The following is a 13,583-nucleotide window of genomic DNA, read 5'->3' as shown; positions in this document are numbered from 1 at the left end:
GTATAAATATCTTCTTTCTGTGTTCCATTCTATGCATCCGCTGAAGTGAGCTGTTAGCAGTGAGTGGCCCATCGAACGGACACTTAATTCACAATGGACCATGGGAGGCTCCCATCTACACTGAACGGACTTTTCTGTGAATGTTCTATCTGACGTATCCTGCAAAGTATCCATCCTGCAATGACTGAGCAAAATGGGGCATGGACAGGGACTTGCCCATGTGACTCCAAGCTCCCATCTTTCACCTGTGATTTTCCACTAGCTGTGCTGAGGACTTTGAAACAATGGGTTTCCCTTCATATGGCAGAAGTTAAAGAGGCCCTGGAAACATCTCCACTGTGCCTCTAGCCTGCTCCAGCCTCTTTCCTGCTCAAACATCTGGACTATGGACTTATACTAATGGGAGCATCTAACCAAGGGAGGCACTTCCAGTGACTTGGAAGCACCCAAAGACTTATCAAGCCAGCAGTTTATTCTATCACTGCTATAAGCCTGAACCAAGAACTTTGCAATTATTGTATTTGATTCCTTTAACCAATTTTAATTCTCACCTTTCTTTCTTTCTTTCTTTCTTTCTTTCTTTCTTTCTTTCTTTCTTTCTTTCTTTCTATAAATAAACCTTTAGCATTTAGATACTGAAGGATTGGCATCAATGTGATTTTGGGGAAATATCTAAGTTATATATTGACCTGGGTGGGCGGCTGGTCCTGTGAGATCAGATATAGCCTCTTAGGGTATGTCTTCACTCCCCGCCAGATCGGCGGGTAGCAATCGATTTCTCGGAGTTCGATATATCGCGTCTCATCTAGATGCGATATCAGACCCGAACACGCTCCCGTCGACTCCGGAACTCCACCAGAGTGAGTGGCGGTAGCGGAGTCGACGGGGGAGCCGTGGACGTCGATCCCGCGCCGTGAGGACGGGTAAGTAATTCTAGCTAAGGTACTTCGACTTCAGCTACGCTATTCACGTAGCTGAAGTTGCGTCTATAGATCGACCCCACCTAGTGTAGACCAGGCCTTAGTTGAAGACATTGATTTTAAAGAACCACTCATTTCTCAGTCTAGTGTTTTTGGTGGTAATACAAGGACTGGAATTCCCAAGGAAACTGCTTTCATGACTTCTTGTTAGCTGGTGTGGTGAAGCAGAAGTTTCCTTTGCAGGTTGAAGGGAAAGGACGGACATTACTCATCTACTCGTAATCACACTGAGCCGCTGAAGGAAGCAGAGCGAGGATGTGCTACTAGCAGTAATCCAGCCCAATGGGGAGGAGTTAAATATAAAGAAGAGGGTCATGTGGAGAACAGGGTTTGCTCTCAGAGCTTTGGAGAGAAAAGAAATCTGCCACTTTTTCTCTGTGAACTCCGTTTGCTTTTCTTGTTCCTTTCCGTTACAGTAAAGATACAGAGAATGGAAGTGGTTAAACTTCTCCCGAGGCAATGAATCACTTGGCTTGGTTTCCTCTCATCATTGCCAGTGCAGACAGGAGGGACAGGATTTGTTTTAAACGAGTCATGGACAGTTGATATTTTCATTGTTTTCTTTCTAAGCATTTAGCTTGGGGGTCAGCCTCAGAGCCCAGTTAGTACTGAGGGAGAATTAATCATTAAAGGGCAAAACCCTTCCTTAATGCAGAGTTAAGATTGGCTGGAGCAATATCAGCCCCTTGCAGAACCTCTGCAGCCGCAAAACTCAAACTTCTGAAAAGCAGGAGACGCAGTTACAGTTGCCTGCACCACCTTCATCCTGTCCTCTGTCAGCAGCGTCCCTTTAACACACACACATTTACTCTACCAACACCCTGCTGGCTGAAATTTACAAACTGTTCACTACCTTTTACAGCCCTTCCAACCAGAGCTCCAACCCCATCTTGGCCTGACAAGGCCCAACCCCTGGGCAAATCAGACTGGGGTAAGGATTGGGCAGGGCCATGAGAGTGGCTGCAGAGCAAGACCCCTGACCCCTACTCAGATCAGCCCCACCTCACTGATCTCTCCTCACTCAGACACACTGCACCCCTCCCCAAATTCCTGAAAGCCTGGGTAGGGGAGCTTATTTTCCCTTGTGATGGTCTGAGCTCTCCCTCCCCACCCGGCCGCAGCTGGAGCTAAGATAGATGCCCCCTCCATTGCTCCCCTTTGGGAAACACAGTGTTAATTTAACAAATCTGATAAGGCTCAGACGTCCAATGTCTGATCTCCGTTCACATTCTCCACAGTTCCAGCCCTTGTTGCTTATTGAAAGAAATGACTCAATATCCCAGTTTCATGTTTTATTAACATGAACAAATACAACCAAGAACATACATTGCTAAGGCTAAACGACTAGCTAATGAAAGGTTAAACAATACAGTGATAAAGTTCAGGTCAAATCAGTAAATCAACAAGTTAACTAGGATATTGCGTTGGAATCAAGTCATCAATTTAGTCAAACCATCAGAAGAATACAGCAGAAAATCAACCCTTATAAATCCTAGAACAGCAACCCAAGGAGGCAGGTGCATATTTAGTGGTACCAAAACCCCAATCAGAGGTTTTCACCCAGGCAGTGCATCCCAAATTTGGAGAGCTGAACATTTCAATACCGAAACCAAATTATTGCTTATATTTAGCCCACAGCCTCAAAGTGAATTAGTTTTCTCCTTAGATTTCACTATTGCATCACTAATAATAGAAAAAGGAAAATAAATGGCAAAGATTATGAGTGGTTGGATCTCTGCAGCTCTTTGGCTTTGGAGTCACATGGAGCAGGACCTGTAGCTGCAGTTGAGGAACCAGGTACTGGCATAGCTGGCCCAGCACTTCGGGCTAGCAGGCTTTTCAGGTACAGGAGACTAGTGCAGGCTGCACAGCCTGTCACTGTTGTGCTTCATTCCCCAGAGGATCAGTCCTGGGATCCTGGAAGTCAGTCTCCCTTAGATGACTTACATAAGAACACAAGACAGGTCATACTAGGTCAAACCAATGGGCCATCTAGCCCAGTGTGCTGCCTGAGAGTGACCAGTGCCAGATGCTTCAGAGAGAATGAACAGAACACGCTTGTTGAGCTGAAAGCTGAAGGACTCCCACCCTTACCTTTTACTTTATCGTTGTAGATTCCAGCTTACCCCATCTTACCACACCTCCTGCGAGGTGTCTGGGCAAATCAGGTGTGAACCAATCCTTCGATACAGACATGTCCCACTCTAGATGAAGTGAGGCAGAGTTTGGGCCAACGTCAGTTTGGAACAGCCCGACTGAGCCCGGCAGTTTTCTCAAAGTATCTGCTGCCGTAAACCGCATGCAGAGTGGACGTGTGAACCCCAAAGGTATCAAACGTGAAAGAAACAAAGGCCAGTTACGGGAGTTTCCATGGCCAGGCCTGAGGGTAAGCAGCTGGGCTCTAACAGCTGCCTCCTCAAAAGGAAAAACAGTCTCAGCACCCATAAAAATAACTGGTTGCAAAAATCAATCATCCTGCATCCATCACCATTTTAAATTCTGACCTCTTCCGCCCGATGTCTCTTTGTTTAGCAAACAAGCAAATTGGGGACTCTGTGGCTGTTACCCTCTAACTCGGTAGAAGGTTACACATCTTGACTCAAGCAATTTTCCTCTTCACAGAATATTTATTTTAAAGTTTATCAAAATAAATTCCATTTGAAAGAGAAATAATTACAGTCTACACTGGGGCTCTATTTTCATACATGCTATTTCTCCCACATGTTCCCCCGCTCTAATTCCTTTGGAGTGAGGTTTTACTTTTCAGGATTAGCCACCATTTCCAATATAGTAGGAGGGGCGGGGAGAGAACTAGAAGAAAACCTGAATTATATAGTAACACTGAAAGTTATCACATAATCAGCCTCTTACTTTACACTAATTAACTTCATGTTTAATTTCATTGTCACTGGTAACAACTTATTCAAAGATTACAAAATATAAACCTATAGGGCAGTTTTCTCTTAATTCCCATTTCCACCATTGAGTTTTGTGTGAAGTCACATTCTACAATAACCTAGGAGCCTTCCATTTATGTGAGTTCATTTCGCCCTGGGTCTTCTTCCTTAAGTGTAGGTGGAAGGGCTCTCACGCTACGTGGGAAGGCTGCATCATGAGAAAAAACACCTGTGTTCTATTATCACATTTTCTAATCTTTCAGAGTAGCAACAGGTGGAGAAGTGATACAAATGCATAAGACTTAATAGCAAAACTAAGAGACCAAACCACAGAGTCAGGACTCAGCATTCATGTATCCTGCAGTCTGAACTTGGAATCTGATACATTCCCTCATTAACTACCATAATTTGCCCAGCATGGAACTGCTTCTTGTCCAAAAAGGCAGCCAGATTGGGACCCATAGGCATGGATTGGCTCTGAAGCAATCAGATGTTTCTCTCTGTGCTTCATGAAACTTTGGATCCAAATGGTAAAAGACAGTTGTTCCCAATTTAATAATGGCATCCTTTAGGAGTGAGACCAATGCCACTTAACTAGGGAGCAGCATTCTCAAAATAGTTTACCTGGGCCACAGGTCACCATAGCTTCCATCACTGGGGCAAAAAATCAACCACTAGTACATGCGATTTCTACCTGAGTCCTTGTCAAATCTTTGACTTTTCTTGGAGTAATTTTATACTTCTCTGGTGTAGAATTCTTCACCAAGCACATAAAAGATCAGTAGCAATAGTGAAGTATAACTCCTCCCCTCCCCCAAATATGCCCTTTATTTCTTTAATCTGGTGGCACAGATTTAAATTAGGGACTAAATTCAGGTGTGGCTTAGAATCCTTGTAAAACACCAAATGTCAGGTATCTATGGAAAATAGGTCTCTTTCTGCAGCTATATCACATTCAACACGGATTTCATTTTCTACATATTTGCAGCATCCCCAGGGTGACTGAACAGAAACATCACTTCCATTTTCCTCTTCCCTACCTAGATGGGAATTGCATTTCCCAAATAACAGGCAACCCGCACCTGATTAGGAAGGAGATCTCTTCACGAGCAACCTCCTGCAGAGCCTGGGCCACAACTGCTTTGGGGGCCAAATGCATGGGTATCTTATAGTCTCATAGAGTTTAAGGTCAGAAGGGACCATTATGATCATCTAGTCTGACCTCCTGCACAATGCAGGCCACAGAATCTCACCCACCCACTCCTGTAACAACCCCCTAACCTTAGTTCCAAGTCATTTACCAGGAATCTTCTTCACAGCCCTTTAGAAAATATATTGACCTTCCCAACTGAATGGTTTGGATGGTGATAGGGAAGCCCTCTGACTTACCTAGCTTCTTCTGTTGTTAGAGAGGGTGAAGTGACATTTTCCCCTATCCCTGCCCTGTTCATAGAATATCAGGGTTAGAAGGGACCTCAAGAGGTCATTGAATTCAACCCCCCTGCTCAAAGCAGGACCAATCCCCAGATTTTTGCCCCAAATCGTCCCTTCAAAGGCTGAACTCGCAACCCTAGGTTTAGCAGGCCAATGCTCAAACCACTGAGCTCTCTCTCCCAGTTCCATCTCTTTGTTATAGTTCAATATATTTTAAGTGAGAAAAGTGGTAGTAACAATTTGTTCTCAGCACAACCTGAAGCAACATCAGAGCAACTGGGAACGAAACAATTTGTTGATGACTAACAATTGCTTTGAAATGGGGAAACAGTATAACCGTGATGCTCAGGGTTTGTTTAGACTAGGAAAAGTGATGGAGTTTAGGTCAGGTCAAAGGAAAGCTAATGCCAACCACTGCACCTGGGCTGCAGCTGCACTACAACTATAACTGTCTTTTTACACCAAGGTCACTAGCAGGCAGCCAATGCCATGTGCAGCCCTAGTGGATGGAAGGCCCAGGTAGTTTTGCCTCAGTGTAGCTTGTTGGGATCAAACCTCTCTCCCCCCACCTGGAGCTGATGAACATTCCTAGCTGGAGGGACACACACTCCTACGACTCAAAAGGAAAAAAGTTGATAGAAAAGAATGCAGGATTGACCCCAAAGAAGGGTCAGCTGCAAAAGGCAGAAGCAGGCAACCCATCTGCAGGAGCTGAGAGACCACGGTGAAGATGATGTGAAGATCACTTTGTGGGGAATTAACAAATGTGATTTAAAAAAAAATCTTTGGCCAACCCTAGTCAAGGCATTTATTACAGTTCTCTCTCATGTGAATTTTCTGATGTCTAATAAGGCTTGAGCTCTGATTGAAGGTTTTCCTTCCTTCCTGGTCTACACTACGAGTTTATTTCGAATATAGCAGCGTTTTAAACCAAATTAACGCTGCACCCGTCCACACAATGAAATCCTTTATTTTGATATAAAGGGCTCTTAATATCGATAGCTGCACTCCTCCTGATGAGGAGTAGCGCTGAAATCGGTTTTGCCATTTCGAATTAGAGTTAGTGAGGCTGCAATCTAACGGTATTGGCCTCCGGGAGCTATCCCACAGTGCACCATTGTGACCGCTCTGGACAGCAATCTGAACTCGGATGCACTGGCCAAGTAGATAGGAAAAGCCCCAGGAACTTTTGAATTTAATTTCCTATTTGCCCAGCGTGGAGCACTGATCAGCACAGGTGACCATTCAGTCCCAGAATCAAAAAAGAGCTCCATCATGGACCGTACGGGAGATACTGAATCTGATCTCTGTATGGGAGATGAATCTATTCTACGAGAACTCCGTTCCAAAAGACAAAATGCCAAAACATTTGAAAAAATCTCCAAGGCCATGATGGACAGAGGCCACAACAGGAACTCGGCCCAGTGCTGCGTGAAACTTAAGGAGCTGAGACAAAGCGTAACAGAAAGCCAAAGAATGAAATGGGCGCTCACGGAGGAGGAGCGACTGGCGACTGTAGCTATCCACAGTTCCCGCACTGTCCGAAAACCATTTGAATTCTTGGCTGAGCTTCCAAAGCCTGAAGGGTCAAAAACATTGTTGCAGGTGGTTCAGGGTATATGTCATCAGCCCCCCAACTCTCCCTCTGTGAAACCAAGGGAAAAAAATTATTTCCCGCCTTTTTTCAATGTCACCGTATGTCTACTGGATGCTGCTGGCAGATGCGGTGCTGCAGCGCTACACAGCAGCATCCCCTTCCCTTCCCTTCCCTTCCCTTGCAGATGGTGCAGCATGACTGATCTCCGTCATCGTCGTCCCCTGATTGCTCCTGGCCGGCCTCGGTGAGGTCGGCCGAGCACCTGGGCGAAAATGAGAATGATTCCCAGGTCATTCTCTTCTTTAAGTTTTGTCTCCTGGAGATTCACTCCTGCCTGGAATATCATAGCAGCTGGAGGCTGCCCTCCCTCCCTCCTTTGATCTCTGCTTGCAGAGGCAATAAAGTCAGTGTTGTTTCAAATTCATGCATTCTTTATTACTTCATCACACAAATGGGGATAACTACCACGGTAGCCCAGGAGGGTGGGGAGGAGGAAGCAATGGGTGGCGTTGTTGCAGGGGCACCCCCTAGAATGGCATGCAGCTCATCATTTCTGTGGGATATCTGGGGCTCTGATCTGGAGCGGCCATTTGCCTCTCTGGTTTTTTAGTAGGCTTGCCTGATATTCTAGGCAGGACTGACTCTCCCTTTAGACAAAACTTGAAGAAGAGAATGACCTCGGGAGTCATTCCCATTTTTGTCCATGCACCCCAGGCTGACCTCACGAGGCCGGCCAGGAGCACCATGACAGCAGCAGACGGTACAGTATGACTGGTAACAGTCATTGTCAACTTGCAATGCAGCAGACGGTACAGTAGAGCTGGTCACCCTCTTGGCTAATTTGCAAAAGGCAAGGGGATGATGCTGTGTAGCGCTGCAGTACCGCATCTGTTAGCAACATCCAGTAGACATACGGTGACAGTGAAAAAAGGCTGAATGGGCTCCATGGTTGCCGTGCTATGGCATCTGCCTGGGCAATCCAGGGAAAAGGGTGTGAAATAATTGTCTGCCATTGCTTTCACGGAGGGAGGATTGTCTGATGACATTTACCCAGAATCACCTGCGACACTGTTTTGCCCCATCATTCATTGGTATCTCAACCCAGAATTCCAATGGGCAGAGGAGACTATGGGAACTATGGGATAGCTACGCACATTGCAACGCTCCAGAATTCGGCTAGCTTCGGTACATGGATGCACACCGCTGAATTAATGTGCTTAGTGTGGCCACGTGCACTCGACTTTATACAATGTTTCCAAAAATCGGTCTCTGTAAAATCGGAATAATCCAGTAGTGTAGACATACCCCATGTGGATTTTCTGATGTTTAATAAGGTTTGAGCTCTGATTGAAACTTTTCCCACACTCAGAGCATGTGTAGGGTCTCTCTCCTGTGTGGATTTTCTGATGTGCAATCAGGGTAGAGTTCTGATTGAAGCTTTCCCGCACTCTGAGCATATGTGGGGCTTCTCTCCTGTGTGGATTCTCTTATGTGAGATGAGGCTGAACGATGAATGAAGTGTTTCCCACACTCAGAGCATCCATGAGGTTTCTCACCTGTGTGGATTCTCCTATGTTTGATAAGGTTTGAGCTCTGATTGAAGCTTTTCCCGCATTCAGCGCATGTGTAAGGCGTCTCTCCTGTGTGGATTCTATGATGTGAGATGAGGTTGAACTATCAATGAAGCGTTTCCCACACTCAGAGCATTCATAAGGTTTCTTGCCCGTGTGGATTGTCTGATGTGTGGTAAGGTGTGGCCTCTGACTGAAGTGTTTCCCACACTCAGAGCATCCATAAGGTTTCTCACCTGTGTGGATTCTCCGATGTGTGATCAGGGCAGAGCTCCGAATGAAGCTTTTCCGCACTCAGAGCACATGTAGGGTTTCTCTCCAGTGTGGGTTCTCCAATGTGTGAGAAGAGTTGAGCTCCGATTGAAGCTTTTCCCACACTTATGGCATCTGTAGCGTGTCTCTTCCAGGTTGATTCTCTTGCATGTAATAAGGTCTGAGTGGCTACTGAAGTTTTCCTCTGGCCTGTGCTGAGTCTCACAGTCTTTTGCTTTTTCTGGGAGTGCACAACTCCGTAAACATTCCCTTTGGATCTTCCTGATAATGTTCCACGTGGTTCTACTTGTTCAGCATCTTCCTGCTGGGGTTTCTCCTCCTCATTCTCACTCACCATCCCATCACCTGATGGCAGATAGAACAATCCAGACATAGGTCACTCCCTATGCTGGAGAGAAAGGAATCTCAGAGAGAGGAATGGAAAAGGGATGAACAAACCAAAATATGTGCAGGAGAGATCAAACCTATCAGGATCTGATTTTCCCAAATCCTTCCCCAGAGGAGAGAGGAAGGGATCAGTTTTGGTCTGTATCTCATGAGATCATTCAGGAGAAAGTGAGATTGGGGAGGGACCTGTTTCCAGTTGTCAGTCAGAATAGATGGGAAGCCTTGAGTGACATCTGCCATAATGGTTCCACATCTGCAGAGAACAATCCTGAACTTGGAGAGCTCACAAGGTCTTTGTCGGGTATTTGTATTTGTCAATCTTCCACTTCTTGTAAGCTGTTTTTGTGTTTTCACTGTTAAGCCAAGCTGGTCGCCTGCCATATTTACTTTTCTTCCTACACATCAGGATGGTTTGTTCCTGCAACCTCAATAAGGATTCTTTAAAATACTTTTAAAGTATTTCCTCGACTCCTTTCCCCGTCATGTTATTCTCCCAGGATCCTGCCCATCAGCTTCCCGAGGAGTCAAAGTCTGCTTTTCTGAAGTCCAGGATCTCTGTTCTACTGCTCTCCTTTCTTCCTTGTGTCAGGATCCTGAACTCGACCATCTCATGGTCACTGCCTTCCAGGTTCCCATCCACTATTGCTTCCTCTACTATTTCTTCCCTGAAGCGGTTGATTTGGGGTGCGGCGGGGCAGACCAGGGAAAAGGTGGGGTGGTGCTTTGGTGAAGAGGTGGAGTGGGGAGGGCCTGAGGCAGAGCAGGAGTTGAGCACCCACTGGCCAGAGGGAAGTTGGTGCCTACTGAGGGGATGGACAAAGGACTGATAGACTCATAGAAGATGAGGGTTGGAAGGGGCCTCAGGAGGTCATCAGTCCAACCCCTGCCCATGGCAGGACCAACACCAACTAAATCATCCCGGCCAGGGTTTTGTCAATCCGGGCCTTCAAAACCTCTAAGGAAGGAGATTCCACCACCTCCTAGGAACCCATCCCAGTGCTTCACCACCCTCCTAGTGAAATAGTGTTTCCTAATATCCAACCTAGACCTCCACACTGCAACTTGATATCATTGCTCCTTGTTCTGTCATCTGCCACCACTGAGAACAGCTGAGCTCCATCCTCTTCGGACCCCGCCCCCTTTCAGGTAGCTGAAGGCTAGGGTTACCAGATATCCCGATTTTATAGGGATAGTCCCGATTTTAGGTCCTTTTCTTGTATAGGCTCCTATTACCCCCCACCCCGTCCCGATTTTTCACATTTGCTGTCTGGTCACCCTATTGAAGGCTGCTATTAAATCCCCCCTCGCTGTCCTCTTCTGCAGACTAAATAAGCTCCAGCCCCCTGGTCATTTTCCTTGTCGTCAGCTGGACCCTCTCCAATTTGTCCACACCCTTTCTGTAGTGGGTTGGCCCCAAACCGGACATAATACTCCAGATGTCCAGATATGGCCTCACCAGTGCCCAATAGGCAGAATAATCACCTCCCTCGATCTGCTGGCAATGCTCCTACTAACGCAGCCCAATATGCCGCTAGGCTTCTTGGCAAGAAGGGCACACTGCTGACTCATAGCCGGCTTCTCGCCCACTGTAATCCTCAGCTCTCGTTGACCAGCCCCAGGGCTGACCCATGAGTCCGTGGGGGAGGGGTGGAGGAGAGGAGGCCACGGTGAGTGGTGAGGACCCCAGAGAGGGGTGCAGTGGAGGAGAGGGGACTCAGCCAGGCAGCAGTGGGCGATGGGGATGGGAGAAGGGGAAGCAGATACAGGAGGAGATGGAGCACAGGCTGGGCACCAGGGCCCAGGCATCCAGGGCCTGGTTGGCGGCAGCTGTGCCAGGGCCCCACCTGTTACCAACCGCCTGTGCTTCCACTGAGGATCTCCAGAGTGTCAATGTTCCCCGGAGCTCGCCTTCCTGACAGGCCTGAGCAACCAGAGCTTGTCCCTAGACCACTCCCAGCCTCCCGCGGGAGCGTATGGACCCAAACAGGCTGGAGACAAGTTATCGCAGAAATCACTGGGGACTCGGGAGCATCTTCAGCTGTGGAGGGTGACACACCCCACAGGAGCTGAATTTCTGACTCAGGGCTGAGCAGTGCAGGGTGGATGCACAGCACAGCTGTGAGGCTGTTTGATGCGATCGATGCACCCAAGTCGGTTTAGTGGGGGTCTAGTGAAGACCCACTAAATTGACAGCAGAGTGCTCTCCGGGCGACTCTGGGACTACACCGGGAATGACAGGAGTAAGGTAAGTCTCCCGTCGGCCCAGCACAGTGTAGACACAGCAGTAAGTCGACCTAAGCTATGTCGAATCCAGCTGTGTTAGTCCGTAGCTGGAGCAGCGTCACTTAGGACGACTTACTGCAGAAGGATGGACACAGCCTGAGGCCTGAGTTTCCACTGCAGTCTGGATGCTCAAACACCAGCTTGGCAACACAAGTCACCAAGCCCAGGCCATGCAAAGACAGGCTCAGTGTGCAGTGTGGACACTCCTTCAGATAAGCCCAGGAGTGTCACATGAGGAAATCAATCCTTTCGTTGGACTTTCTGGTAGAAGAGCCCAGTGATGTTGCAGCTCCCCGACCGTCAGTGACACAAACAGCGCTCCAGCAACTGAGCTCTAGGGCTCGCTGCTGAAAGAAAAGCTTCATGAGTGACAAAAGGCAAAGGGAGGTGCTGGTCTTTGGCCAAGGGCAGGGAGCCCCACCCTCCAACACAGACCATTTCCCTTGTTGTCTGTCTGTGCTGGGGCAGGAGCAATAACACGGCCTCCTGCTTTTGCTATTGCAGAGAGTCGGTTCTGACGGTCTCCTCAAACACAGGGTGCGGAACAGGCCTCAGACCTGACTGGGTGTAAAGAAGAACTACGCAGCTAGACTGAGCCAGCTGGGAATTCAGATGTGCCCCTTTCCTGGAGGGATGGACTGACCTGTGAGGGGCTGGAACCAGAGCTACCAATGTTTAACTTGCACTCGTTCAGCATCTTTCCTGTGAGTGCCGTCACTGTAGGTTAAATACTCCAGCCCCAGGCTCCCCGCCAGCTCTCCTTGTGATTGGATTCTGTACAGCAGGGGTGCAGGGAACCAACAGGTGCATCTGACTCCTTGGTGAGGTTTTGCGTGCAAGGTGTGTGTGTGAGTCTTTGTGTGTCGGAAGCATGAGTGTGGCACTGTCACTGAACTGGGAGAGGGCGACGGTGGTGGGAGAGAGACAGTGGAAGAATAAAGGGGCAGCGATGGGCATAATGATGATGATTGTGTTGTGTTTCATTCCTTAGATCTGGTGCCACTGCCTGTCCCTTTAGCCTTGTAGTTTACCAAGAGTAAAACTAAATATCTGTTCAGATACAAGGAGTGTCTGTGTCCATTCCTGTTAGCTGCACAGGGTTTGACGTTGCTGCTTTCAATCCTCCGGCTCTGCCAGGATGAGGAACAATTCAGGCCGTAATTGAACTGAAGGAGGAGATGATATTCTGACAGGAGGGACGGCGCCTCTCAAAGGTGTTTGGCAGGCAGCCTCCTTCCCAGGTCTGAACCGACAACACCCAGTTGAAAGGACCCTCCCAGCCCTCCTCAGCCCGGTGAAAACAGCGAGTGAGTGAGCGTGGGGAGAGCGGCGACGGAGGGAGATGGATTGAGTGGGCCGGGACCTCGGTGAAGGGGCAGGATGAGGGTGTTCGGTTTTGTGGGGTCAGAAAGTTGGCAACCCCAGATCCAGGAAACAACTCAAACACCCAAGGAGTCTGGCCAGGGCAGGACATCAGCTTTGAGGGGAGGGTGGGTGTGGCAGTGAAATCACAAAGGCCTTTTGCAGGAACTCGGCCTATTGGGCAAAGGTGGTGGGGAGGGGGTGACCTCACAAAGAGATCCCGACATCAGCCGGGCAGGACAGAGGTGCAGGGCCAGGCCAGTCTCTGAGACCTACCGGCTTTGCTGCCGCAAGTCACCTTCGCGAGGTCTCTCCTCGAGGGCTGAGAGAGAATTAGGATTCAGAGTTGTGAGCATGTGAGCATGAGGAGGAACCTCTGTGGAGTTTTCTCCTTTCCTACCATGGATTGCAGGAGGTCCTCACCAAAGGTGTGTCTGGGTTTGAGAGTGATCCCCTCTGATGGTGTCCTGGGCCATCCTTTGGGACATCTGGTGAGACCCCTCAGCCTCCTGCCCCTCAGAGTCTCAGTGCTGATTGGCTGAGCAGGGAGCTATCGACACCAAGGAGACTCAGGTCAGTTTGGTCTCTTTTCAAATCAGGCAAATAAGTCACAACCAATCCAATGTATGGAATTAATCTTGCTGCTTCTCTCCATTAATTGTCTCTTGGCAGGTCTTGATTTTCAATAATGTCCTAGGTCTTCTAAAATACTTGCTGAATAATTACTATGAACCACTGTTGGTCTCTAGCTCACTTGAGGGCACTTTATTCTGATCACTCAATGTGTGAAATTCAAGAT

This window comes from Mauremys reevesii, linkage group 17, assembly GCF_016161935.1.
Source record: "Mauremys reevesii isolate NIE-2019 linkage group 17, ASM1616193v1, whole genome shotgun sequence".
Classification (NCBI taxonomy): Eukaryota; Metazoa; Chordata; order Testudines; family Geoemydidae; genus Mauremys; species Mauremys reevesii.
This window is presented reverse-complemented; position numbering follows the sequence as displayed.